This window comes from Poecile atricapillus, chromosome 6 (assembly GCF_030490865.1).
Source record: "Poecile atricapillus isolate bPoeAtr1 chromosome 6, bPoeAtr1.hap1, whole genome shotgun sequence".
In the NCBI taxonomy this organism is placed as follows: domain Eukaryota; kingdom Metazoa; phylum Chordata; class Aves; order Passeriformes; family Paridae; genus Poecile; species Poecile atricapillus.
Window position 1 is genome coordinate 17,760,745 of NC_081254.1, and position 27,543 is coordinate 17,788,287.

A 27,543-nucleotide genomic window follows, 5' to 3' on the forward strand; every position below is an offset into this window, starting at 1 on the left:
AATAAGGGAGAATCTACAAAGATTTGCAAACTGAGAAATGGTAGAAAGAAGGGTTTGGCTATACTTTCTTGACAAGATAATGCTAAACAGATGCAAAAAAAAAAAAAAATTTAAAATTTATCTAAATAAATCCAGTAATTTGGCACATGAAGGTTAACTAGGAAGGACCTTTGCTAAAAGCAGTCACTAGGGTTACAACTTCACAAAGCTGCAGAAAAGCTCATACATTTGTTTAAATATTAAGAAAGTTCAGAGACAAAATTACTGAAGATTTGAAAAATAAAAACCCTAAGAAAAATAGAATTATCTTTCAGTTCAAGGCAAAAGCCAATGCAAAGTGAAGCTTCAGTGGAAACTTCTTCAACTTCTGGGTTGTGGCTATAAGAGAGTGCGCCCAGGGCTGCTCCAAAGCAATAATACATTTTAGCAATTAGTTGATTTTCATTGGCACACTCAGCCACCTGGAAGAGGAAGTGAGTGCCTCTTATCTTTAGAGGTCTCCTCATGAGCCCCAGTTTGTGTTGTGTTAGGGGCTTCTATCTACACCAGATAATTAGCCTGTAGAAAACTTGTTTTTTTAATTGTGTACAGCTAACGTATGGCTTTATTTCCTTCCATCTTCCATCCTGTTCTCCCCTCTCCTTTCTGGGTGGACACCTCTTCCTGACTGCAGCAACTTGTGGAGATACTCAGCTGGAGGGCAATATCTTCTTAGCAAGCAGCTCTGGAGTGCCTGAGTGACAGCAACGGTCATGTCTGTTTTGACGTTAAAAAAATAAATACAAATTACAAACAGGCAGCAGCCAAATGCACGAAACCCTGCATGCATCTGATGCTCCGGGCACTGCCTTTCTGTTGTTTTCCATGGATCCATCGTGTCTGTTTCTGCTGTACGAAGGTGTTTTTAAATCTAAAAAAAAGGACATGTTGTTTGTATAAAATAATAAAAAACAGGAATAATGCTAAATAAATGACAGATTATCCAACATGCCCCTTCCCCCAGGGCTAAGAAAGTGGCAGCAGCCGGAACATCTTTCAGAAATGAAGTGAGGGGGAAAGCAAAAGTGAAGGAGAGAGAGAGGGAGAGCAAGAAAAGGAGGCAGCTTGAACAGCGGATGGTTGAACTGTGCTCCGCAAAGCGATGGTGGAAGTTAATACCGCATTCGGGCTGTGCTGCAACCACAGTCGGTGAGAGGTGACAAGGAGACCCCAGAGGAGCCAGTGTGAAGACTGGGGTTCAAGGGAGAGGAGGTGCTTCTCTTCCTCTTGCCCAGCAGTCTGACTTCAGCCTGTTTCTTCTTCGATTTCTGCACAGCAAGAACGCTATGGAAACCTGGTTGCTCGGCTGCTGGATCCCAAATCAGACTTTTCTTTTTTTTTTTTCTTTTTTTTCTTTTTTTTTTAAGAAATAAAACAAAATGGAATGTTGATTTAAAACTAAAGATGGAAGTAGGGATTTAAAAATGGGTTTAAGTGAATATAACTTGAATAGAAGCTCGCTCTTTAGTGATTCTGGTTTTAGAAACAGCCACTACCTGGACAAACATGGAGTTTTGAAACCAGCTTATTTAATTTAACAAAACAAAAAAACATTTCATTAAGAGCAGAGATTTTAGAGGAAGAGGGTATTTGTATGGGATTTTCTATTTTTTTCCTTTTTAGTAGCATAGTTGGGATCCACAGTGCTGCAGAACACGTGTTCCTTAGGAAGCAGACAAAAAACTTAGTGTTATGTTCTTCATGAAAACTTGCACATACACTCCTATATGAGGCATAAATAGCGTGTGTTTTTTATACTGAAATATATGCACCCGTAGAATTAAAGGGGTTGCCTGGCCTCCTGTTTGATTTGTTGGTCTCCAGTAAAATAGCAGTGGGAGCCAGTAGCCCCAGCCAGGTGCTTCTCCCCACCACTAACCCATCTGATGTTTGTAAGTGTCATGTTTCCTAGTGTTTATTTGGGTAATTTTTCTATTTTTTACAGTGATGTTGTAACAGAGAAAACTATCAGATCAGAACCTCAAAAGCTGTAGCTGAAGGAATCCAGGCCACCCCCCGCCCCATGTTGCCTCTGGGTGTTAGAGGATACCTCATGAAGCAGAGGGGAAAGGGAATGAGCACGTGATCTGATGTTCGTCCTTTGGGCCAATTCATCTTCCTTTCTTTTCTTTGCTGCAAAAGGAGTTCAGTTCCTTTCTTTATTCATTGGGTGGGAGATGTGGAAGTGTTTTGTTGACCTTACCAAGGAGGGAGCCTAGCCCTAAGAAGAAAATAGCCTTTCTGGCAGACCTGACGGGATTTGTCGTGACCAAGGGAAGGCATCACTTGCAGAAGTTGGAATGGGCTTCTACCTGAATTTATTTACCCCTAATCATTTTTTTGATCTCTAGAGGAAGTTAAAATGGTTGCCTTGACAGCATACTAAGTGTGTGGCAATCCTTTAGGAGACTGTAAAAGAAAGACAATTTGGAATTTGAATCCTTATTCAATAAAATGCAGAAAATAAAAGCTGTTGCACAAAGTGGAGCTGTCACTTTGCAGGAGATAGCTGCAAAGCTCTGTTCCCTTTGTTGGAGAGGTGCTATCCCATACCAGGTTTAGATCAGCTAACCACTGATGAAGGAAAAGACCATTCATACTTCCCAGGTTTGTTTGAACAAACACCCTTTTCTTACTCCCTCTGCTATCCCAGGGGAAGAGTGAGGAGGGGATTGAACCCATGGGGGGGCAAACACTAGATTTCATTATTTCAAAACATTTTTAAGACAGCTCTAAGCCAGTGAGTGAAGTGGAAAAGTAAAAAGCCTTGATATTTCATTCAGAATTTTTTTTTAAGCCACAGAGCAAACTGATTACAACTATGCCATTTAAAAAAGGTAAATACAAAACATTATGCATGCCTTCTTTCGGTCTGATCTTCCTTGTCTCTTTACCTGATGATTATTAATAGTTAAAAAAGAGAACCCTCTGTATTAAGTATATGCATCTTTCAGAGAAAATTTTAAAAGAACAGAACTGTTGGGATTTTTGTTTTTGCACAGTCTTGGAGACAAACTGTTTTGGATTATTTTTTTTCGTTTGTTTGTTTTGTTTCCTTTTAAGTTAATGAGAACCTTAGCTTGGTATGGCCATTATCAAACACAGCTGTACACCTTTAGCATTCTTAATGTTCTCTTATGGGGCTAATGTAAGCATCTATATAATATATATTATAAATATCACATTTTAAACAGGAAATGGAAGGCATTTGATGCAGAATTTTTGCATGATATAGAAACAATTAAAGTTAGCTAGTGTTTGTTTGTTTGGTCTGAATGTTGGTAGAACCTTCATAGCTTTGTTACAATGAAACCTTGAACTGAAGATATTTAATAAAATAACATTTAAACAGTGTAAAGTTTGGATTGTCACATTTTTCTCCTAAACCATGGAACAATATGAAGTTGGTATCAAGATACCAATTGGGATAAGAATAAATTGACAGAGGAGCTTTTTTTCCCTGTGTTATTTAAAAATGTGATGTTTAAGTGGTACCATCCCTAAAAGGGTGGAGGGGAGAATACTAGCATTAAAAACAGCAGGATGACAGAACCTGTTAAAATGACCTTGATGGCATTTCCCTGGCAGACCAGGGATAATAGGGAATTTCTGCTTTTGTTCCCAATAGCCTGATCCTTGGCAAATCTATGCTGTTACTTCCCTTCCTGGTCCTTGTTTTCTTCACCAATATTTAAGACCCCTTGTGGGAGAAGCTATTTTGCTATTTGGTTTGCCTGATGAAAACATGCTGATCTCGAGTTGTGTCACATAGTTATTTATCAACTGGTGTATTTTGTATCCTAGCTGGGATGCTCCTGCAGAGGCACAGAACTCTTCAGGTCCAGCACTGTAAGCATCATTTCTTAAGAAGTTAAAAGCTAGTTGGATTTAATTTGTTTTGTTTTTATACTGCCTCTTGTTATTAGCATTTCACATATGCCCTATTGAGTAGACTTTGTTCCACTCAGGCCTTTGCTGCTTTGCCGTTTCTCTGTTATTTGCCACCTTGCAGCTCTCACCTGCTCTGCTCAGGTGGCTGAGCCGTGAGGCTGCAGCAGGTGCTGCCCTCGCCCTGTGCCAAGCCCCTGCCCTGCGCGGCTGGGTGGGACAGACAGGCTCAGGGCTTCCCACTGTGCTACCCCCGGCACAGGGACTGCGGGACTGCGCGGGGGACGCGCATCTCTTTGGCACTGCCTGCAGCTAAGGCTGAGGGGCTCTAGCCAGCATGTGCCCCCCATTTGGCTGGCCCGGCTGGCCTCCATTCCCCTGAGCTCTTCCCAGGTGTGTCTGGGAAGCGCCGCAAAGGGGAGGGGATGGCTTTGCCTTATCACCGAAAGCGAGTTCATTGTGCTTAATCCCCTTTAACTGCAGCAATTACCCAGTAAATAGGTGTCAGCTGTTGCTGCTTAAAGAGATGATTACTTTTGCTGCCTGATGAAACAGGAGGAAAAGAATCGTCCTTAGTGTTTAAAAGGAGAAGGTAAGAGTTTTATAGTCCATTTTACTGGGACTGAAGGCAATCTGTTCGTGCCCAGAAGAAATGGCTCCTGCTATTTCGGGAGCAAAGAGACGTTCTGCTCTCATTTCTGACATACGAGGCAGGAGCATTCATCAGGTAAGGTTTCTCCTGAAGCAATTAATCCTGTCTTAATGATCTTTGAAGAAATGTTGCAGTATGATCCGATAAGCGCTAGGAAGGTAATTATAAAATTAGTGATGATCTCCCGTGTTTTTAGTAGCTCTTTTAACCAGGATAAAAGTAATTTAAACACTTACTGAAAGCGAAATAGTCAGACTAACACTCGGGTCAAGAATATTTATTGTAGCATATATATGGGGCCTGTTTTATGTCTTACGTTTTAGCTGACAGCAGGGATTTGGAATGGTACTTCCCTGCATTGTAAATAGCTCCAGTATTGAGCTATCAAAGAGGGATATTCCTAGAACCTTATTTCCCAGTATGCTATAGCTGGTTAAAATCTCTTCATCCTATTAGATGAAGTTTTGCCATCTTCCTCCCAAAAACAAGTGTCTGAGCATGGTTTTTAAGTTCCCTCCTACCTTATGCACGTGGATGATTGTATACATAGGGGGGTTACTCAGGGGGAGGCCTGTAATTGGTAGCTTTTATTTATGCCCAAGTAGATTTCCCTTTAAACTAGAATTACTCTGCTCCCACTTGCTGGGCTAGTGGTACAAAGGCCTGGCAGGATGCTCCTATGCTTATAGTATCTATGAGATGTGGAGGGAAGTGTGAAAAGAACTGGACCCTGAATGTCAATATCCTTTCCATTTTATTATGAAAATTGTTACTTCTTATTTATGTGCAATTGATAACGTAGAAAAACAAGCAGAGCATTTGACTAATGATTGGGTTTGCTGTGGCCTTGCAGGATGACTGCAGATAAGCCAGCTGTGTGCTCTCTGCTTCAGCGTTCCCATTTCTCCATGCAGATGATAAGCCTGACCTCTGTAGAAACCCCTGTAAGAGACTGATGAACAGTGCTGCAGAGCAGCTAGGTGGTATTGCTGCTACACATAACAGATGATTTCTTTTGCCTGAAAATTTGAAAGGTTTGGGACTGCAGATTAATGCACCTGGAATGCTTGTTTATTTGGGTTTGGTATACATTTATTTAAGAGTAGAGAAAGGTGATCCTTTGGGGGCACTTAAAGCAGCTTGAGTGGAGGATTATGAATTTTTCCCTTGAGATCCTTAGTGCCTGAGAGCTCCTCACCTGCCAGAATGTCCTCTTTGCCTGCTGGTAAGGAATAGGAATTAACTGGTTGGTGTGTAGCACACTGAAGAATTTTAAGCCAATTTCTTACGTACTTCATAAGTATTAGAAAACAAAAACGCATATGTTCATGATTTTTAAGGCAGACTGGCTACAAGGAAAGGATGGATATAATTAATAAAATCTCATTCTGAAAGTTTCTTTTGCTATAGGAGGGTCCTCTAAAGCACTGGTGGGTGGTGGAAAGGTGGTTGTGCCTAATCTGTGGTAATTTATATCATTTTACCATAATTACCCATGAATGGATGGGCAGGATGACATTTATTCACAGAAAACCATTTTGTTAATGCATCATATGACTGTGTGTTGGCAGACTTGGGATTTGGCCAGTACTTGCAATGAAATACTGTCTCATCATGGTTTATTTCTCCTTCACGCTTCTGTGGGAAAGAGTAGTGCTCATACCAACAGAGGACAGCCTGCAAAAATGGCACCAGGGCTCTGCTTCAGAGGCTTGTTTACATTGGAACGTGCTATAGGTTACATCAGTAGTCAGAGCAGTGCTGCTGCCTTATGGTTGTTCCTGAAAGCGTTTGTTTCTTACTAAATGTCTAGAAGTCCAAAATAAAGTGAAAAAATTACTTATACGAAAAAAAGATATGTTCTACTAAAGTGACAGTTGAAATTCATTGCTTTAGATTCAGCATATTTTTCTTGTATAAAAAAGGCCCAAACTTGGCACAGATAGTCTTAAATGTTTTTAAGAATTGTAAATAGATTTCAGTCTTGTTCATTCCAAAGCAGTATTAATGCTGAAATTCTTTTATATATGGTAAATTAGCAAGTTTTAACACTTTCTAATCTGTTAGAATATCAGTAAAAATCTTCCATACCTGTTATGAAGACTGGGTTGAGCCTCAACAGAAACATCTTCAACTTTCCCTTTAGGAAGAAACCTGCCTGAGCCATTAAATAGAATATCCAGGGAAAGACAGTTTATGTAACCTTAAGAAAGAAAAAATGCTTCAGTGAAGTGCAATGTTACCAGGGATAGCACATGCTAAGTGAGGTAGGCACAGAGCAATATGATGACCTGGAAGATGGCAAACCAAGCACTCAGAGTGGTTTGGAGTGTGAGGAAGCTGGTGCGGGGAAGAGAGCGGAGGTGCAAGATGGGGCTAAAGGTGTCTTGCAAGTGAGTGGAAGATGTTATACATGAGGTAGCCAGAAAGGCAGTGAGGACAGTGGGATGGAAAGTTTTGTAGTGAAATGAGAAGGAAAGCAGGTGAACTCTGCTGATGGTTTGAGGAGGGATTTGGAGACATGGGGCATATTCTGGGGTAGTTTCTTCTGTGGTGCATTTAAGTGGAGTTTTAAGCTAATACTTTTGCACCTGTTTAGCAAACTATAGTGTACAACATACCCTCCTGTCACTGATTTCCCTCCCTCACTGTAACTGAGATAGGCTGGACTGAGGAGGAGATGGGAACTACCAAAAAACTTTTTTTTTTTTCTACCAGAACACCAAATCGTGCTTTGAAATGGTAAAGCCCATTTCACAGAATGTAGTACAGGATGATAAATGCTACAAGCACATGACACAAAGTGCTGAGCTGCCACGTCGTCCCTCTGTTGGCTCAGATTTGATCAGCTGTTTTGGAAAGTGCAAGGTTTGTGGTAGACTGGGCATCACCTGTTGCTGCCAGACTAGCTCTGGGATGGCTGCCGGCAGGGGAACGATATTAATCTGATGTGAGCACTGTGGCATGTGTTTGGATTAACTCAACAGAAATGCAATCACGTGTTAAAATATGTGCTGATGGGTATTTTGGCAGCACAGACCTGTGTGATGGGACTGCAGGTGGTGGGAGCAGCTGCCTCATCAACCTCTGCTGAGGTGGGGTGCTGTCAGCCAGAGGCAGAACAGGCTTTTGAAGCATGCTAGGATGTGACTGCTCATAGCTTTGTCTGCTTTTCTTCAGTCTTTATAATTCCCCTGCTAACATGGGCTTAACAGGCTCGCAGAAGGCTGGTCAGTGCTTCAGGTGCAAATTGATTAGCTGAAGATTGAAAGCCCTCTATAAATGTGTCTGTAAACCATAACTTTTGAGCTTTTAAAACTTTTCAATAGAGGAGCAGGTTCCTGTACAGCAAATCTACATATTGCATTACGTTTTGGAGGGTTTTCTGAGAATTATTCACAAGGTGCCAGCAATCCTCTGACAGCAGGATGGGAAGCAGTACTTTGCCAACATGAGGCCTTATTCCCTGAGCACTTGCTTCTCCTTTGCTTGCTCCTCTTCTGTCGCTTTTGACCGCTGCAGGACCCAGTAGCGTTAACCTGTCCCAAATGTTCGCTCTCTGCAGCGCGATGGGTTCTTCCTCCGCAGCAGATCCAAAATCAGGACCGTGCGACAGCACTCCCAGACTACTGTCCACTCTCCAGCCTCCCCTGAGAATAAATGTTTCTGTGATGTGGCTTCACATCCCATTCTGGCTTCCTACTACAATTTCCTCCACCTCTTCAACGTAGCAAATTGCACCGTGCTTGTTGGTGTTTCTTGGGAGGCTGCTGCCGGCGCTGTCACAGCAGTGTCAACCCCTACCTACCGCTTTCCTGGGCATCTCACGCCTCCCGACCGTGCCGGGCAGCAGCGGGCCGCGGCCGCCCCCGGTCCCCGCTCCCGCGGCCGCCACGTGTTTCCTTCCGTGCGGGGCGCGGCTGCGGCGGCCGGGCTGCGGGACCCCGGCCCGACCCTCCCCGGCGGGCGGGGCCCCGCGCCCCTCCCTCGCCGCGTCCCTCCCTCCCCGCGGAAGATGGCGGCCGGGCGGCGCGGCGGCCGCGGCTCCCCCAGCGGCCGGACGGACGCGCAGCGCCCCGGAGCCGGCGGGCCGCGACCGGCCTGAGCTCTGCTCGTGGCGCCGGGGGACGCCCGGCCGCTCTCCCTCCGGGACCCGTGTCCTGCCCGCTCGGCGGGGCCTCCTTGCGGCAGGTGAGGTGGAGGAGGAGGAGGGCAGCGCGGTGGCGGCGGCCCGGCCCGGTCCGGCTCGGAGGGCGGCGGGGCAGAGCGAGCGGCGCTGGCGGGGCCGGGGGAAGTTGTGCCGGCCGGGGGCGATGGTCACGGGTGGGGGCGGTCTGTGAGGGGCGGCCGGTGCGTGGGAGGAGGAGGCGGGGGGGGCCGGGCCGAGGCGGGCGGTGAGGAGGGCGCAGCCCCCCGCCCCGGAGCCACCTGTGCGGCCGGGGGGCCCCGCCGGGAGCCCGGGAGCTCCGGGGGGCCCGTGCCCCAGCACGCTGCTCCGTTGCCGACCGTGCCCGGGCCGAAGGTTTCGCAGCCCTGGCCGGCTGCTTTTGGCCGACGCCGGGCCCCCGACACGGGGCTGGGAGCGGCAGCCTCTGCCCCATCGCGGCTGCCGCCCCTCGGAGCCCCCTGTGCTCCGGCCGCCGGCGGGGAGCGGGGCCCGGGGCCGGAGCTGCGCTCCCGGCCTCGCTGCAGCTTTGTTTACCCCACGGCGTCGTGTTGCGGGCGGCGAGGTTGCCGAGTACGGCGGGACCGGCGCCGAAGTAGTCGGCGTGCACTGGGGCAAGGGATGCTCCTGTCCCCGTGGTGAGGCTGCGGCTGCACCGCCTGTGCTGCACACGCTGCTGTCTGGGGGCTGCGCTCGCAGCAGGCCAACCGTCGGTACAGCTGTGGTACTATAAAGACACAACAAAAATTGCGTAAAGAAAGCTGATGGAACGTGAGGAATCGTTCCTGTAGTATTTCCCATCGTCTTTTAGTTGTTAAAAGATTTTTGCAGAGGTGAAGTGATAAATAAAAGCATGAGACATCCCTGTTTGCTTATGCAAGAGTGAGTAAACTGTGTTGCCTGAATTAGAAGTGAGCAAATGTCACACATCTGAATTCAGCCACAAGTTATACTGCTCCACACTGGGATCCTTTGTGACCAATTTTGCCAGAGAAGTATTCAGAGTTGTTAATTGTATGTGCATTTCTCATTAGGAAATGTAACTTTGTCCTTCGTGGAAGAGGTAAACTAGAAACTTTTGATAAATTGTTCAGGTTATGTGCAGACAGTTATCTGTGGTAATTGGGCTGGGAAATTTTGGCTGATGGTAATATGGAGGGACACATCATGTACAAAAACACCCAAAAAGACAGAAAAACGTTAGAAGCTTAGCATCAGCCCCAAGAGTTTGTTGGCCTGGGTGTCCACACGTGCTGACATTGCCCGTGTGAGCTGGCTCTGCACCTGCACAGTCATCCCAAAGCCAAGCCCTGTAGAGCTGCTGCACAGACACCTGAGGTGCTCTGTCCACAGTTGGGTTTGTGCAGGGTTTCTGTGTTTGACTTCTCAGTGCAGCTGTTCTCATGGCACTGAGATCACTGATCTGCTGACAGAATGGACATAGAAAGGCATTTTAGTTGGTTCTTCACCCTGCACAAAAGTGATTGTGGTGTGTTGAGATTGTTGGTTCCAAAAACAGCCTGACTCCAGTAAACCAGTTTTGAGCCACTGGAAGATCTCGGTGCTTGAATCTGGCAAGCACCATAAAATGGTCTAAAACCTTTCTGGCTGTCAGCAGCTGTGAAAATGTACATATCTCTTACAGTTATTATCTTGTCTGGTTGCTGCTTTCTTCCTAAATTTTTCTTCCTTACCCCAAACTCCTCTTTCTGTTTGTTCTTTCCTTTTCGTTTTTGTTCTCCCCTAAGCACATGCTACTGTGTTTAGGGGAGAATAAAACTTCTTGAACGTGGTTTCCTAATGGGTCTTCTCTTTTTCTGTTACAGTATTTCTTCAGCCTTTGTAAAACTGAATTTTTGCATGTATATGTGAACTATGTAAAACTTGAATTTTCAAAAAAGGATACAGCTCAGAATGAGTTGAGAGCAAGGGCACAGAGCAGGAGTAGTGGTACATCTGTCCATGTCAAATTTTTTGCTCCAACTGCAGAAATGACTTTTGCTTGTGGGTATGGGTTCTCAGAGTGGGGACCCAATCTGGCAGCAAAATGAGGTTGTGATACAGAAAAATTGAGAGTCAGTGTTTTGAGGTATGGTGTAATGTGCGATTGTTTATCAGGATGTGTGTGTGTTCCTGGGTAAGCTGTGTCTCCCAGCAGCATCTAGTATTGCAGTGATGATGGGATCTGCTGCATGGATTTTGCATAAAGCATGTCTCACTGTTGTGCCTAACCTTCAGTCTGATCTGCATCAGAATTCGTGTAGGGGTCTGGTAAAAATAGCGTGAACCTACTTTTGTATTTACATTTCTAATTCCATGTTTGTTTTTAAAAAAATGGGGGAAGGGGAAATAACCAAATGCAGCTGAGATTTCAATATGTCGTGAACCACAACCTATCTCCCCATCACTCAGCCTTGTTTCAGAGGATGGAATGACTGTCTCAGATCTCTCCGTGGTATATCTGGAATATGTGGTGATTGTCTGAGCAGAGCTGCACAGATAAGATAATCCATTTCATTTTAATTGGCAGAGTTGTTTACACATGATCTCTTGCTCATTTTCCTCTTTTAAAGGAATGCATATCTATCCCTGATTACAGCTCAGGTCAAAATCCCTCAGCACTTGTAGCAAATCTCCTTTAATTGGTCTCATTTAGCTCTCATAAGGTTGTGCTTTAATTCTCGCTCTTCTGAATCCTTTTCCCCAATCTGTAATGTAATTTATTACAGGATATTTTATAGACAAGGGAGCAGCCTCTGGCTGTCAGCAACCTTTGCAGTGTATCAAATTTCCAGCTCAACAGGCAGCTGCAGTGGAGTTTGTGGGTGCAAGGCAGTGATGCTGCAGCAGCAGCACACAGGCAGTCAGTGGTGGTGGCACCGGGAATGGGTGCAGGGTTTGTCCTGGATTCTGGAGATAATTGGGGTGAATGCTCCTGTTTGTTCTCTCTGCTTCTCTAGTCTTATTCTTGCTTTGCTGATGCAGGGGTCTTTGAGTTCAATTTTTTCCTTTCTAGCTGTCTTTCAAATCTGTTTCAAGGCAAATACATCCAAGTTGCTGCTGTTTTCTGATGACAGGCTTTAAGCAGCACAGGAGTGATGGAAGGCAAGTACTGGGAGCATATTTTAGAAGGCCCAAAACAACATTAGCTGTCTTTAGAAAATTCACTGTGACTTTGCTGAACACAGTTGCTTTGGTTAATTGAACATAATGCAAAGAGGTGAAACTGCATTTCATTATGCCTGTGCTGAGGCACTTCACCTCTGGCCTGTAACAGCACAGTCTGCAGGCACCCTGCGCTGGTGCAGCTCCTGCCTGATCTCTGGGTGTTCTGACATCAGCTCTGAAAGTCTCAAAGTCTGGGTTTTGTTTTTCTTTTTTCTCTCTGCCTTTACACTGGCAATTTTCCCACTACAGCAAAATCAGGAGGGACCATGTTCCTCTGCTTCAGCTGCTGGAGATGGCAGGCTGTGTGGCGCAAGCAGTGAAGGTACAGACAGACCTTTTGCTTTGCTGATCCTGTTCCAGAAGCAGGAATCTCCAGTAGAGCTGTGGAGCACAGTTGTCTTAAATCACCACTGAAAGATTTAGTGGAGTGTACAGATGAGAGCCCTACCTGTTCTTCCTGCATAGTGATATTTAAAGGTCTTTGTCCTCTGGCAGTTGCTGTTTGGGAACTGTTTTCGATATAGACTCATATGCTGAAAGGAAATTATATAGATCACTGGACTCAATCCATATGTGCTCTGTTAGAAATGCAGAAGAACTCTCTAGACAAGAGTGATGAATTAATCTTCTGCAACAGGAAGACGCCCTCCATCACGTTCTCGCCTGCTCTAATATTTTTAGTAAGCTAACTGATTTAGCAGTGAATGTGAGGGTTTTGGTAAGATTGTAAGTGCAGTTTGGACCTTCTCAAAATATTTGTGGCTTATGCTGGGCAGTGCAACAAGATCTGTTTTCACAGAAGTGGGATTTGCTGTTTGCTTGTTTTTTAAAGCTGCCCGAAGTCTTCAAACGAGGAGAAGGGTGGGCACACTTTCCCTATATAGACTCAGTGTGCTATTAAATTTGTCAAGTAAAATGAATAGCACAAAATAAGAAAGGACAGCTTCATGCAGCAGTTGCTTATGTACTAGCAGCACCAAGAAGATGTTTGGAAGTACCTGTCTCTTCCAAATGTGTTTGTAGCTGTGTGTAACCACAGCTGTTCTTCCTGCTGGGGTTGCAGATGTGGAGTATCAACAGTGCTTGCAGCTCTTCTCAGGCTGAATGTTACCACCTTAACTTAGTCTATGATAATGCCATCTTCTTTCCATTAAGTGAATTTTATATTTGTCATTAAATAGAAATTATGAAGTTATGCATTGCAAGTAACTGTTCAGCTACCAACATTGATATTTTTTTCTCCAAAGTCAAAGGAAGTTGAAAAAGGAGAGATATGTTTTGTCCTTTGCTCAGTGTACAAAACTTGTGCAGATCCTAGTGCTGGTGGTCCTTGTGCTTTGTGTGTCCCACACTGCACTTAACATCTACAGCATTTTGTCACACGTTTTGAGTGGGGAGTGGAAGTGAGGGAGTGTGGGATACAGTTGTACTGCACTAGCCTGATCTGTTTTCTCTCAACACTGTAGTGCATTATTCTGAATTTTTTTATTTTTTTTTTCCCTTTAGAAATATTTCCATTAGTAGAAAAGATTGTCCAGGGCATTCTCTCTAAAGCAAGAGAGAGCAGGGTCTGTCCCCTCCTCTCCTACCTTCCCATCCTTGTACAGTAGCTCACAAGAGGAGTATGCCTTCTCAGGAAGGGCTTCCACAGTGGGAGAGAGAATAGGTCATAAAGCTGCATGTGTTAGATGGCACACCAAGGCACAGCCCTCTCTATAGTCAGAGATCACTGCTGCTTTTATTTATTGATGTATGTTTTTTCTCTGTATTCAGTTGTTAGATTGGGAGCTGGGTTGGCATAACTGATGCAAGAGGGAAGGAGGAAAGAGGGACAGCAAAATGACAATTTTATCCCTTCTTAATCTCTTTTTGCAGTTCTGGTCTGCCATCTGGTCAGTCTCTTTGAAAGCATACAACCCCAGCACCCTGTCCTTACTCTTCTCTTTGTTTCTCCATTCTCCTACATCCTTCAGTTCCACATTAGGAACTCTCCAAGAATATTGCGCTCCTCTGAGTGGTTTGTGTTGGGAGGCTCCTGTGTCAGGACCATTAGATTAGGTGATGGAGCAACTTGTTTTCCTTTGATCGTGTTTCATTTTACGGTTCCAGATGATTCCATTAGCCTAATATTTTATTGGTCTTTAAGCTTGTCTCTAATTAATGCTAATTTACTTGGCAGTACTTCTGAAGTAAAATCAGAGCTTGCACGTGGGTTTTTAGAGCTCTTCAGCAGTTCTTAACTCTTGCATTTTCAATCACTTTGGTATTAATTCCTCAAAGGAAATGGTGGAATGATTTGCCTTAGCTGTGCTACATTGTGAGTAGTAGAGCTCAATTTAGAAAAGCAGAGAAACTTGAGATTTACTTCAGAAAGGTTAGAAGAACCACAGAACATTTACAAATGTCTATTTTTGTTTTAAGAATCTCTTATTGAATGACTTTGCATTTGTTCCCTAGCCCTTACTGGTGCTTTAGAATGAATGGAAAATTTTATATCACAAAGGGCTTTAAAGCAGTCAGATCTGGCTTCTCTTGGATGATGAGAGTTGGACTCATCTGATTAATGTGAAGAATACAGCTCAATTGTCCACATCTGAGCCAGGCACTTTAAGTTCCCTTTATGTTAAGGGTATGTTAGGGCACTGTTCATTTCTAAATCTCCCCTAAACTGGATGTCCACATTTGTTGAGGTGAATCACTTGCTGGAAGCGTTTTTTTTGGGGGGGGATTTTAATTTTTTTTTTAATATATTAAAAACTGAGAATGTCATTCCAGATGTAGAGAATGTCAGCAGCGTAAGTATCTGAGCAGAAGCTGAGTTGAACACCTTCCAGAGTGACAAAGTTGCTCCTAATCCTGGACTGCTTTTCAGTGTAGCATTTTTAGTATCTTCACCATTAATTATGTAAAATTGTCTCTTCTGATCTTAACTACCTTTCCCATATTTAGAACATTCTTTTCTGTACATTTTTCTTTTTAAGCTAATGCTGATGTGGGGATTCTGTGCCACTCATGCTTTATTCTAAAAGCTTTTGCAAGTGCTGACTGTTATGGCTTGTTCTGCAGATGTCCATTGTCTGTGCCCTTGCCTCTGTGGTTAAGTTGTTCAACAGCCAGGGTTCCATTGGAAGTCACAGCCAGGACCTTAATGTGGTCTTGGACAGCCATGCCTGTCCCAGAGAAGTCCAACCAAATCCTGGGTGTGTCTTTGATTCAAAATCTAGCTGCAGATATTATAGTTGACTCAAAGCAAAGAGAATGTCAACATGTCAGGTAATGGCCTATGATTTTTTTTCTGTAAAGAGACCAGTTTCTTTCCTGCACAGTCCATGTTTTGCACTGCTGGTAGCTTAACTTTGAACAAATGGTAAGGTCAGGTTTGGAGTGGCCCAGCACAGTGACCACATTGCATGACTGAGATGAATAATGTAATTTCACAGCAAGCTGAATACCTCTTAATATTTAATGGCCCAAGATGAACAAGGAGCACAGCAAGACTGGGAACTCTTGTGCAATCTAATAAAAGGCAGAAATTTCAGTGGAGAAAAGTTTGGTGTTTTCCCTGACCCCTTAAAATATCATCCTCTTGAATCCGTTATCACCCATGTTTTGTTTGTGTTTCTTTTCTGGACATCACCTGTGTGTAGGTCAGTTTAAAGTATAGAGATGTCTTTGAAGTGACATCCTTTGTCTCAGCAATGGAGCTATAGAACAGAAAGCAAGATCACCTAACTGTTGGAAAACTGTTTGTCCTCCAATTGTTGAGGGCTGCAGAGGTATTAAAAAAAGCAGACAGAAACTAGTGTAGACCTTGCATCGATCAACACAGAGTGTCTGTGTGTGAAGACTGCTGCAGCTCCCTGTTTCATCAGCTATGTGAATCCACTTTCAGGAGAATGCTGTGACCTATTGTAGTGTTAAACCTGCTTTTTCAGTGGGATAAAGTGGCATCCTGGCCCAGTCTAGCAGTTGTAAAGAGGCAGATTCATTTCAGCATTGAAGCCTGGCATAAATTGCTAGTCTCCGTATCTGATCTATTGTCCAGAACAGCTTTGAAACATTCAGCTTTCCTCTGCCCCCCATTTTGGTTACAAATAATGTATTTAATTTGTTATTTGTAATTTCATTGGTTTTATTTTTAATTAAATGCCTGAATTCATTCAGTGATACTGAAGCTCAAAATGCATGTGCTTTACTTACGGCTGAGTCATAATCATCTTCCTCGTAAGAAGAGATCTGTCACTGTCTCCTGACTTAGTTTTGTCTGGAGACTTCCATCCATATCCTTCCTTTATGTTTCTTTTTCTGATCTGGTCACTTGTATCAAAGCATGATGTGAATAAGCCTACTTTCCTGAGTCAAGGCTACCATGAAAGTGTGCTGTTATCATGTGCTAGCATCTATATTTTGGTATCCTGTAACTGTGCATGGAACAGGGTGTGTTTCCATGGCCCAAGTCCATGTAAACATACAAACACAAAGCTTTCTGCAGGAAAACTTGCTTTGCCTCAAACAAAATATTGATGTTTGCCTTTCCCAGCATTACTTATAAATCCAAATTCCTCACTAACCACACACGATGCTACAGTGCCTGTGGTAGCAGGCAGAGCTGGAAAGTTCTTTTTGGTCTTGTGTTGTGTATGTGGGCAGGTTAAGAGTAAACTGGTGTTCAGGAATTGTCATAATTGCAGTTGGTGTTGAACATAATGTTTCTCTGAGGTTGTTAACTCACTTGTGTGTAGTAGAGCTATGGTATAATTATTTTTATGTTAGTCCTAGTATTTTCCTGTTGCTAAATGAAAACAGGGTGAGGATGCCCCTTGAACATACTCTTCTTGGTTTGCATTTAAACTGATACTACTGCTGAGGAAAGCAATCCAATTCTATAGTGGCGCATCTCTGTATTGGCGCAAGAACTCAGCAAGGAGGACCAGGAAACTCACGTGGAAATTAAAATAACAGAACAAAACCAACCTCCTTTTTTGCTATGTTACCATTCTCCAGGAGGGAAAATATAACTTATCACTAAGAAACCCAGTCAGGCTCAAATGCTCGTGTAGGTGCACACCACAGAGTACCTTGAGGATAAGATGAATTGATGGCATGCCAGGGCCCCTGTCTTTGGAGGAGAGGAGTCACCACCTAAAGATGTGCCAGATGTGTCACCTCAGTTCAGTTTCACTTGGGGTAAGAAGAAGAGGAGTCTTGTGCTACTTCTCTCTGTATCAGTCCTGCAAAGTTTTTAAATCTAGGTTAGCCTTAACTAACAGCGCTCATGAGAAGCTCTGAAACAAGCAGCATGATAACAACCAAGCTCTATGCTCAGTGGACTGAGAGCCAGGAACTGCACTCCTTCATTGCTCCTGTTCTTTTCCACTTCTAATTGGACACTGGATTCATTTTTATTTTTCTTATTTCTTGTAAGGGGTAAGATTAAAGAAGTAATAGCAACAGTAGTTTCTGATGGAAATGAGCCCTGGGGAAGAGAAAAGTAGTAATTTTGATCAAGGTGCAGACCAGTCCTGAGTTCACAGGTTCTGCACTTTATTTTTATTTGCATCTACCCCAAGACTTCCCAGCTTCTCTGATGAGCAGTACTGCATTCTTTATGGTCCTGTGCAGTTTACCAGAAAGATGTGACACATTATGTCAGAAAACTAGTTATGTTTCTATGGAATTGTTCTTGGGCTTGTTTTTTCCATATCTTGTTAAAAAAAAACAAAAAACCACAACAAACAAACCAAAACCAAAGAAAGAACAAATCAACCAAACAAAAGCAATGTTTCTGTGTTTTCCTCAAGAATTTCTCTTAGCACCCCTGCACAGGCAGTATGTCCCATGATACTATTCTGGACAGATCTTTGAGGACTGAAATTGTTGGGAGTGCTCAGGCCCCTTCCCCTTCCTGCAATTATATCTTCCTGAAATACATCCTGTGCAAGGGTGAGGATCAGCTCCAGGCAGTGCTGGGAGACAGGGCAGTGGAAATTGATACAGTGTCTGCACTGGAGGCAGGGTTGTTCTTGAAGGGTATGTCTGCGAACGTGTTAGTCTTAAAGTATCTGGGTACTTCTAAAAATGAGCCAACTTAAGAAATAACAAAAATTCAGCCAAACACATCATCATACAGCTCTAGGGTGTAAACCACAAATGCAAAATTCTGGTTTTCTCTGTTGTTAGGCTTTATCTGGAGAGAGCATTTGGTGGGTGTACAGATGTTGTTCGGTCTTCATGGGTTAGTGATTTAGAAGCCTCATGCTTGATCTTCTAGGATGGGATGGGTAACACCAAGCCTGAAAATGAGTGGAGAGCGCTGCTTAGTTTGTCCTGTCTTCACAGCTCTTTCACACTGGTGTTTATACAGTCTCTGCTAGCTGCTCTCTGTTGGGATACTGTAACTTTTCCTGGGGCTCTGTGGAGTTCCATCCTCATTTGCAGTCATGACCTTTTACCCTGGTGTCTTCCAGTGTAGCTATGAATCTGCTGGCAGAGCTGGAGAAGTGGTTGCAGCGCTTGTGAACACAAATGCCAGGACTTTCATGATAGCCAGAATAACATGAGGGAGCTCTCAGCCAAGTGAAATAGGAATGACCTTGTATGCACAGACATGAGGATATAACGCTCAAGTCTTAAAATCTAAATTTCCTAAAATTAATTACCCTTAGGTAATACTTCTTAGAAAATCTTACCTAGCTTGATTCCATCTGTCTTGGAGGAAAAGAAGGGAGATGCAGAAAGAAATGTGGGTTGAGGGGGTTTTTTTGTGGAAAGTTATGGGAACAAGCTGGCTACTGCAGTGAAATTCATCCTGAGAATGTGAGGAGACTTCTTATCCCTTTTTTCTGCTTGTAAGGCTGGCTTCACTGAGACTGCAGAAATCAGTGTGGAATACAAGAAAAAAGTAGAAACTAGTTTTGTCTGATACTGATCTGAATCTAGCTTTGAGTTGGTAATGCTGGTGCAAAAGATTCTTGGTCCTATCACTGTCACACAAGATCATCTTAAACAGTGATGAGAAAGTGTCACACAAAAATTCTTAGAAATGTTTGTTAATTTTTATTTGGTTTGGAAATGACAAATTCTAGGAAGCAGTACTTGAGAGCAGTGAGTGCGGTGTTTTCCCCTGTCGCAGTTGCTCAGATATATTGTCTCTCTCCTGGGGAGCAAGTCATACAATGCATTTTTTTGGCTTGGCAAGCTTCTTGCAGGAGGTCAGCATTGCCATTACACTGCTAGCACAGCATAGTCATGCTTTAAATGTACTAGCTGCAGAGGTTGTACATAACTACTGACTTTTTTGAGTGGTACAATATTAAGTATTCAGCTTGAGGCCTTTTATGAAAGGGGGCCTCATTGGCAGTGCCACGTGCTGTAAAAATTCTGTTCCTATTTAATGTAGCTCATATTGGGTATAACTAATTACTGCTAGGGCTTAAAACCTTTGGTGTATGGTGCATCTGGGAGCAGGTAGCTATAAGACTGGGCAGAGGAATCGCCTTTCTTTTCCTTCTTCAGTAAAAGCTCTTTCTTAGTATAAAGGTCCAGTTGCTGCTATTTCTTGTATAGTGTGCAAAGCACAGCAGTATGTGGGCAGCAAACTAATGCAGAGTGTTCTCTTGTCTAGTGTTTCATTGTTCTTTCTGCCTGAGGCTTTGCAACCTTGGTCTTTTTTAGTTAAAATCTTTAAACAATGGATTATCTGTTTTCTCAGGCTTTAGAGGATTTGAAATAGTAGTCACCCTTAGGCATTTGGCTCAAGATTACAGCAATAAATACATTCATCAGAGCCCCCTGGCCCTTCCAAGAGCCAGGCAGTTATAAGATTACCTCTACCATATTCGTCTGCTTCTAACTCCAGTGAAGTGTGTCACCCTGTTAAGAATTCGAGGTAAGCCCTGCTCTCCCTGAGCCTTTGCACTCAGATGGTTTGTAAGAACAGGAGGGACTGTGTGTGCTGAGGTTGAGAGCACCTACAACAGGCAGACTTCATTCTTGCTGCAATGTTGGCTTTTACAGCATTACCAATTTGTATTTTCCAGGAGATCAGAAACCTTTTTGGAAAGCCAGCTTTGCTTCTTTTCCCCCAAGGTCCAGCAGTCTGAAAATTTCATATGGCTTTAAAATTTTGACATTGGAATGTAATTTTAATCAATATTGACATTTCTGATCTTTGTGTGCCAGCTGCTATTTTTCTGAATGGTTCTGGGACTGGAGGGCCCTGTGCCAGAGATTACAAACCAGTTGCCACCCAGTTGTGATATTTGATGGGGCAATTTCTGTAAGAGTGCTTCCTGATTGCACTGTTTAAAGAGTCAAGTGTAATGTTTTTCTTCTGTTACTATGAGATCCAAGGTAGTTTACAAATATTGGACATTCTGCTGAGGAGAAAGCATTGCTTTGGAGAAAGATGTCAGCTGTCAGAAGGAGACCCAAAAGTTAGTTTCAGCAAAAAGCTACGTTTTCTAAAGGAGTTTATTTCTGGGTAGAAGAGCTGTTGTGTGAATTTGCTTGGTCAGTGCTTTGCACAGCGGGGCTTACCTCTTCTAAAGAGAAGCTTTATCTCAGGAAAGTTCATTGCATACAGAGATCTGGGATGTCTGTATATCTGTGAAGATTCTGCGCTTAACAGCTGCTATTAATTTTCACCAAGTGCAATTTCTCAGCCTTCTGAGCTGTTGTTATCACACCACATCACGTTGCTCATCACAATTAAATAACTTGTGCTGGTTGGCCACTGGCTTTATCAAAAGACTTTCCCAACACAGGTAGGCTAATTGGAAAAAGAGAAAATTAGATTCTCTTTGGCTTTTGTACTTTTCTTCATTTTATTTCTTCTTTCCAGCAAGAAAGTAATGATAAACATTTATTAAACTACACCGTGTATTTTCAAAGTATATAACACACATTACCTTTGCCTTGGAAAACTTCCGTCTTATTTTCAGCTAAAGGTAACAGTATTTAAAGTGTTTGTAAATAGAACAAGTCATCTTTAGCACTTTGTCACATAAATTTGTATCAGAAGATGGTGGAAGCACAGGGTCTTTTTGGGGATTAGCCATGCAATGTTTGCAGCATTTCTTTACTGTAGTTTTAGTCTTTACCACCATTCCTTAATTTGCTTTCCAGGGAAAAAGTATTATCACTTTTTTTTTGAGTAGGTAGATAAGAATTGGTAACTTAGCTGAGCAGTGTAGCAGGTTTGTTTTTGCTGTGGAGAGTCTTGGTATGGCAGCTGGGGTATTTTTTTAATATAGATAGTGAATATAAACTATTGCAAAAATGCATATCTGTTACTATAGTTTTGACTCTCAGATAGAAGTATATATACAACATAGATGTAGTATGTGGTTAGTGATATTGGCATCACACCTAGAATGCTCTGTGTTCCCATGAGAATTAACCTAGAGATGCAATGTCAAGTGAAGAGCTATATCTTTAGCATGTTTAAGACTTTGTAGGGCTAGTTAGAAATGCTGAAGGTGCCAGCACCACTGGGCATGTGTGAGCCTGGGCCTGAGCCTGATATCTCCCCTGGATTGCAGATCCATGCCTGTGGGTATGGTCAGCACTGGAGCAGCAGCAGAAGTGAGAAGCAGTCCTGTAGCCTGGGCTCTGCAGTTTCTGTATGGAGGGGGGAGGAGGGAGCTCCTGTACTGGGACATCCCAGAGCTGTGAGCTGGAGCAGGCCAGCATACAGACTGATGGTTAAAGGAGATGGAAGCTGAAGCTTCTAGGTTTGTGGGAACTATGGCTGTTGAAAAAGGATTCCAGAAACACGAAATAGTGAGTTGGAAGGAACCCACAGGGATCACTCACTTAAGTGAGTGACCTATACAGGGATTACAACCTTGTTAGTGTCATGCTCCAACAAACTGAACTAATCTCAGTCTGATTTGAGGATATGAATGGGGTCCATAGAAATGGCAGATGTGCTTAGGTGCTACTAGGCTTTTGGGTGCTAATGAAACAGAAAATAGTGTGTCAGGAGGGTACTGCATCTGTCACCTTGTGTTGCCGAAAGAGGAATGTTAGGGAATGCACAGATGACCAGTGAGGACGGGCAAGTGTGGCATGAGGAATCTGAGAAGGTTAGAAGGAAAAGACAAGTTTTGGAGGAGAAAGGAAGATGAAATTGCTAAGACAGATAGCAGAAGTAGATACAAAGCTTTGTAGCATCTGCCTGTGCCTTTGATGGAATCTAGGCCTCTGAATCTGAAGATCTGGCTGTCAAAGAATACCGAAAATATTTTGGCAATGCTGCTTCAGTTCTGTAGTTCTTCCACCCTGAGAACAACCACTTATGCTTGCTATAACTTAAACTTAGCTCAAGATACCCCTGTAGCTTATCAGATGATTGCTCAGCCCGTGTGATACCAGCGGGATGCTTGTGGAGTTTGTAATTTAGGATTTTGCTTTAGTGTAGGAATTGTAGACAGGAGAAGGAACACACGTGGAGGCATGTGTATGGATGTATTCTACCACATTCAGAAGGTGTATGAACCTTGTAAGATAGAACATTTCAGAATTAATTTTGTTTGAGCAACTTTGATATGTCCCTCTTAAACAAAACAAGTTCTAACTTGTATGAATCATAAAAATACAGTGAAAAAAATCAATTTTTAAAATTTGTTCATTTAATGCTACCATCTATATGTGCTGTATTGTAATTAAGATAGAAAGTATGCTACAGATTGAGGGTTATTTTCTATCTCCTGGTATTAATTGACCTTTTGGAACCAAACTGTGTGACTAAGCATTGTTTATCTATTACTTCTTGCTGGTGTTTAAGAGTGTTATGTGCAGTTTACAGCTTTGAAATACTCAATCTTGGGAGCTGAGCTTGCTCAGACTTTTTTCTCTGTCTTTGGGGAACAATGAGTTGGGAAAAAAAACCCCATACCTTGAATTACTTCCTGTATGTTGTCCTTTGGTCTTCCCTTCTCTGACAACAGCATTAGTGTCTCGGCCTAAATGATAATTAGGCTTTGCTAGCATATGGGGAGAAAAATAAAGTAAGAACTTTTAAGGGAAAAAGGAAGTGGGGAGGTTGAGGGTGGGTGAAGCACTTAATATAGAGCTATGAGTCAGCAATTTCCTTTGCAGTCATCTTGGCCAGATGGGGTATTTTCTTTTACCTTATCAAGCCAGCCTCTTTTTTCTGTCCCGTTTCTTTAAGGGAAAAAAGCATGCGAGAATAACATGTAGTGACACAGGTGATTTCTTTAGGCCATGGAACTCAGAGCCAGGTGACAGGCAAGAATCCACAGTGGGAAAGCAGATGGTAGGATAAGTGATGGTTGGATCCCTCTCCTAATCTGTCTCCGTTTCCTAACAGCCCAGATCACTGAGCACCTTGTGTTTGTGTTGCCCGTGAAGAAGAAGCTCTAACATATTCTAACATAATAACTAACGTGCAAAGTCTTTAGACAAGTTACTGTGAGTGATTGAGAGGAAATCCTTTTAGACTCAAGACTGAAGCAATTGTTGAGGTATGGCTCCCTTTTCATCCTAGTGCCATATTATCAGAAAGTAATTTCACTAGTTACACTGTTTAAAGTTTCCTTTAGAGGGGAAAAGACTATCACTGTATTATTGCTTTCTACATCAAGAATTCAACGTTATTTTCCAGGAGAATTGCTTCGTTTGTAATTTATATATGTAGATATTTAAAATCTGGGTGCTCTTAGTAGAGTTACTGTTTTTTCTGTAGACCTGAGTATCTGGTTACATTCATCTTTGTTTTGCACTTGATGTAGTTGAGCACTCTCCTGTGGTCTGGTACTTCATTCTTAAGCAGTTCTGAACAAAAATATCTGTGTGATCAGTGGTTCTAGATACTATAACTAAAGCAGACCCATTTTTCCATATTACCTAGTTAAAATCCACATCTTCATATGGAAGAGACTAGAGAAGTTAACACTAAGTTGAAGCATTTTTTTTGTTGTTTTAACATATTGATCAACTCTGTGCCATTACAAGGCCACATTATTGTAACACTACTGCTGACAACCTGCATGCAAATTTTGAGGTGTCTGCCTCTTTGGTAACTTTGTTGAAAGTGTTTGTTTGGAGTAGTCAGCCTACAGATTGAATAAGAAGTATAGGATGCAGCAAACGCTGGTGTTACTGCCCGTTTACCTGTGGCTGGTGTGGGCTTCATTTCCGAGGGCTCTGCAGGGCTGGTTGTGAGCCACCTGCCCTTAGGGATGGAAAGAGGGCTGGTGGTAGAGTGGGCATTAGATCTCCCAGAGCAGAAAGTTGGGGCAGGAGACAGTCACAGACTTGGCTGATGGATTTAAAAAAAACAAATTGCAAGTCAGTCACCTTCCTCTACCTCTTCAGCAGCACTCAAAATGAAAACGTTGCTGCCTACATTTTTCTATATTAAAGGACAAACTCATTATGCCAGGTGTTGAGGATTGGAAGAGAAACTTATGCAAAAAAGGGAAAATAAATGCAGAAAGCTCCTTTTTAAAGTGTTTTTAAAAGGAGATCTTGATTTATGATTGACCTTTTCATTTTGCACCCAGTGTTGAATTCGTCTGTTTTGAAGTTCTGGGTAGTTTGTGCTAGAAGTAATTATTTGGGATCAAATGAAAAATGGCATTTGCTTAAGGACTTATTGTGGAGTGCTCTTGCCTTTTATTTCATCTGCATAACATACACTGATGGAAGGTGTCTGTGGTATCTAGTACCCTGCTTCTTGGCTCCTTAATTTGCAAGGAAGTATTTTTATTAATTTGTCAGTACTATTTCAAGGAAAGGTAAAAACAGGTGAATTCAGTAGAGCACAGATTACTGTGGAAATAGTTAAACTGAGTTTCTCATGATGGAAGGAAAGAAACAGGAGAGCAGTTGCTTATCTACACAACAGATCTTTGTCCTTTCAGTGTTTGTGGGTCGATTATGTATTGTTTGTTTTCAAACAAGAGCTGCTAAAACGATGGTTCCCCAAGTATGTGTCTCTGAATTGTCACGAATTCACTGGGAGCATGTGTGCAGTGCAAGGGAAGCAGTAGATGTAATGTCTGTGTCTGCTGCAGCAGAGGGAATAGTCAAGCATATCTTCACTTACAGCCGGAGTTGACAAGGAGGAGCTCAGTATCTATCATATTTAACTTCTTAGCATTAGATAAACATGCCAAAAATGCTGTTTCACTGACATTTTGTTGTATGAACACTTTGAATGTCTCTGACTCATCCAGGCCGAACATTCTTTGTCATAACCTCTCTCTAAAGAGACTGTTTTTTGTATAACTTAAAAGCACAATATCATCTCTACTTGGTTGTTGCCAGCATCAAATGACTTGAAACCATTGCATAAGCTTTTGTCATTTCAGAGTTAGTGGTGATTTCATCATTTCATCATCAGAAACATCCTTTAATTTGAAAACTGTTGAAGCATCTAGAATTGTTCTTCTAATAAATGGAGAGATTATTTGCCCTAAGTAAAACCCTGATGGCTAACATCAGGGAGATGGTACTAGATGTCTTTAGCAGTACTTAGATATCCATCCATGTTTTTGAATTGTCAATACAAGAAAAGCTGAAATCAAGTTAAGAGTACCTTTGAAGATGGACAGCAAGTTATTTAATCTATTTCAGGGACACTGTTAATTGCAAGAGATAAATTAATAGCTATGTGAGGCATTTTACCAGGGGAGAGGGTCACACAGTTCCTGTCCAGGTTTTCAGATGATGGAGAGGAAGCCAGCCAGTGCACTGATGAGGTTTGGCTTTTGCTGTTCTAAGTAGTTCTGGCCAGATCAGGACAGAAGATCCCGTTCATGACAGTCAAAAGTATAAGAAAATGCTTTACTCAGCTGTTTTAACCGTTTGTGATGGATGAAGAGATGAAATTACTGTATTGGAATCTCAAGTGAGTTGTTCATTGTATTTCTTTCTTCCTGTCAATTAGTTGAGTAATCTCAATAATTTTTATGTACTGTTTGACTGTTTTTTTGTATATGCTACCTCAGATTTCTGTAAAATGGCATCATGAGGACACCAGCTGCTTCAAACTTGACATTCTGCAGGTAGGAATCAAACATAAAGGCAAGTTCAAAAGAACAGCACTCCAGTGAATGGCTAATTCATGCAGCTGTTCCAACTGTCAAGGGAGGCATGAATCTTTCTGGTATACCACAGCTCTGCTGACATGTTCAGAAAGCTTCATATTTATCATCCTTTCTCGTGATAATGGTATTGCTGGTCCTGTTGTTCCTAGGCCTGGGTGTTGAGCTGTGAGGAAGATGCTCTGAGCTCTGCCCTTCCAGCCTTAGTGCAGGGGCATATAAAGGGTAATCCTGCTGTTGGGAAACATAGGCAGAGAATGTGCAGTGCATTGTCAGTATCTTTCATACTGATTGCAGCATCTTCATGAATTACTGTGATTGCAGAGTCATTTCTATTTGTGAAATCGTTTCTCTGTAAAAAATATCTTGTAAAAGGGATATTGATGATATTTTGTTTGATGTAATGGCTTAGTTAGAGATACCTTGCAGATCAGAAAGGGGAACTGTCAATGATACTGGAAAGTAACAAATGCAGTTCTGGCCAAAGGAAATATATTTCAGTACACAAATTAGTGTGTGGAGTGTATTGCTAAAGTACATTATTTAGGTTAAAAATGTGTAGGGTCAAAAGTAATCTGATATTTATGTGTCAGTTATATAGACAAATCCTGCAAGTGAAAACAAACTTTTTAAGGTCTTCTGGACAGCTTCCTTGAGCTCAAGGTATCCGTAAGTGTAAACAATAATAAGAAGGAGTACTTTTCCTTATCCCCATTTTGCAAATTTGTCTCCAAGGCTTTTTTCTGCTCATCTTTGAAGGAACTGGACAGTACAGATTGTAGGAACTGATGTGGGTGAGTTTTAGGCCAAATTCAGAATGAGTTTATGTCCTGTATTTTTGAAGTGTTTTAAATAGCTATGATTCTTGTCAGTTCACAAAACAATTACAAATATCCCATTAAAAAAAGGTGTTAAATTCAGATTATTATACTGGTGATAAAGTATTTGGTAGAAATGTATTCTGCATTGCAGATAAACACTAAAAATAAATGCAGAGTTTTGACAGAATTGAGGAAAAATGTTGTTCAAGGGCAGCCCGGTTTCCCTTTTTTTTGTGATATGCTCAAGATCTATAGCATGGAGTATACATATAACAGAGAGTAGGCCTGGTTGTTACTTGGATGGGTCAGGCAATGGCACATCTTGTTCTCCCACCATGTTCAACTTAAACCAAGTCCAGTGTTAGCACATTTTGGACAGAAGTGCATGTGCTGTTGTGTTTGTCTAAACCTTTGTCCTTGTTGAGAAACTGAGGAGAGGTTACAGGCCTGAGCCAGTGCTCAACCCTTGCTCCACAGGAGTGTGATTTGTATGTGGGCAGTTTCTGTGCTTGTCACAAACACAAAAGTATTTCCAAAGCAGTTGCTACCTCTCCTAAATGATTAGTCTTCTCTTTGGGTTTTTGGGGGGCAAAAAGGTAATATTCAGATCCTTATTGGTGTATTTGTCACAGTTTTTAAAAAAATCATTTGCTTCATGTATTTGGAAACTGCAGTTTATGAACAGAAGGTCAACTCTGTAGTTGAAGGTCAAATTACTGGTACTGTATATGGGAG

The 27,543-nt window shown here is 42.4% G+C and overlaps 2 protein-coding genes across 15 annotated transcripts in view; both read left to right on the top strand.

Annotated features, from left to right (window-relative positions):
* CAMK2G (calcium/calmodulin dependent protein kinase II gamma) overlaps positions 1 to 3,393 on the top strand; it is a 119,099-nt gene extending 115,706 nt beyond the window's left edge. For all 12 annotated transcript variants that reach the window (XM_058842104.1, XM_058842108.1, XM_058842113.1 and 9 more), the window contains one exon: positions 674 to 3,393. The gene's annotated coding sequence lies outside the window, so the exon portion shown is untranslated. The remainder of the gene's footprint in view (positions 1 to 673) is intronic.
* Positions 3,394 to 8,587: 5,194 nt separating this feature from the next.
* The window catches only part of NDST2 (N-deacetylase and N-sulfotransferase 2), a 131,936-nt gene continuing 112,980 nt past the window's right edge, over positions 8,588 to 27,543 (top strand). For all 3 annotated transcript variants that reach the window (XM_058842071.1, XM_058842070.1, XM_058842069.1), the window contains exon 1: positions 8,588 to 8,770. The gene's annotated coding sequence lies outside the window, so the exon portion shown is untranslated. The remainder of the gene's footprint in view (positions 8,771 to 27,543) is intronic.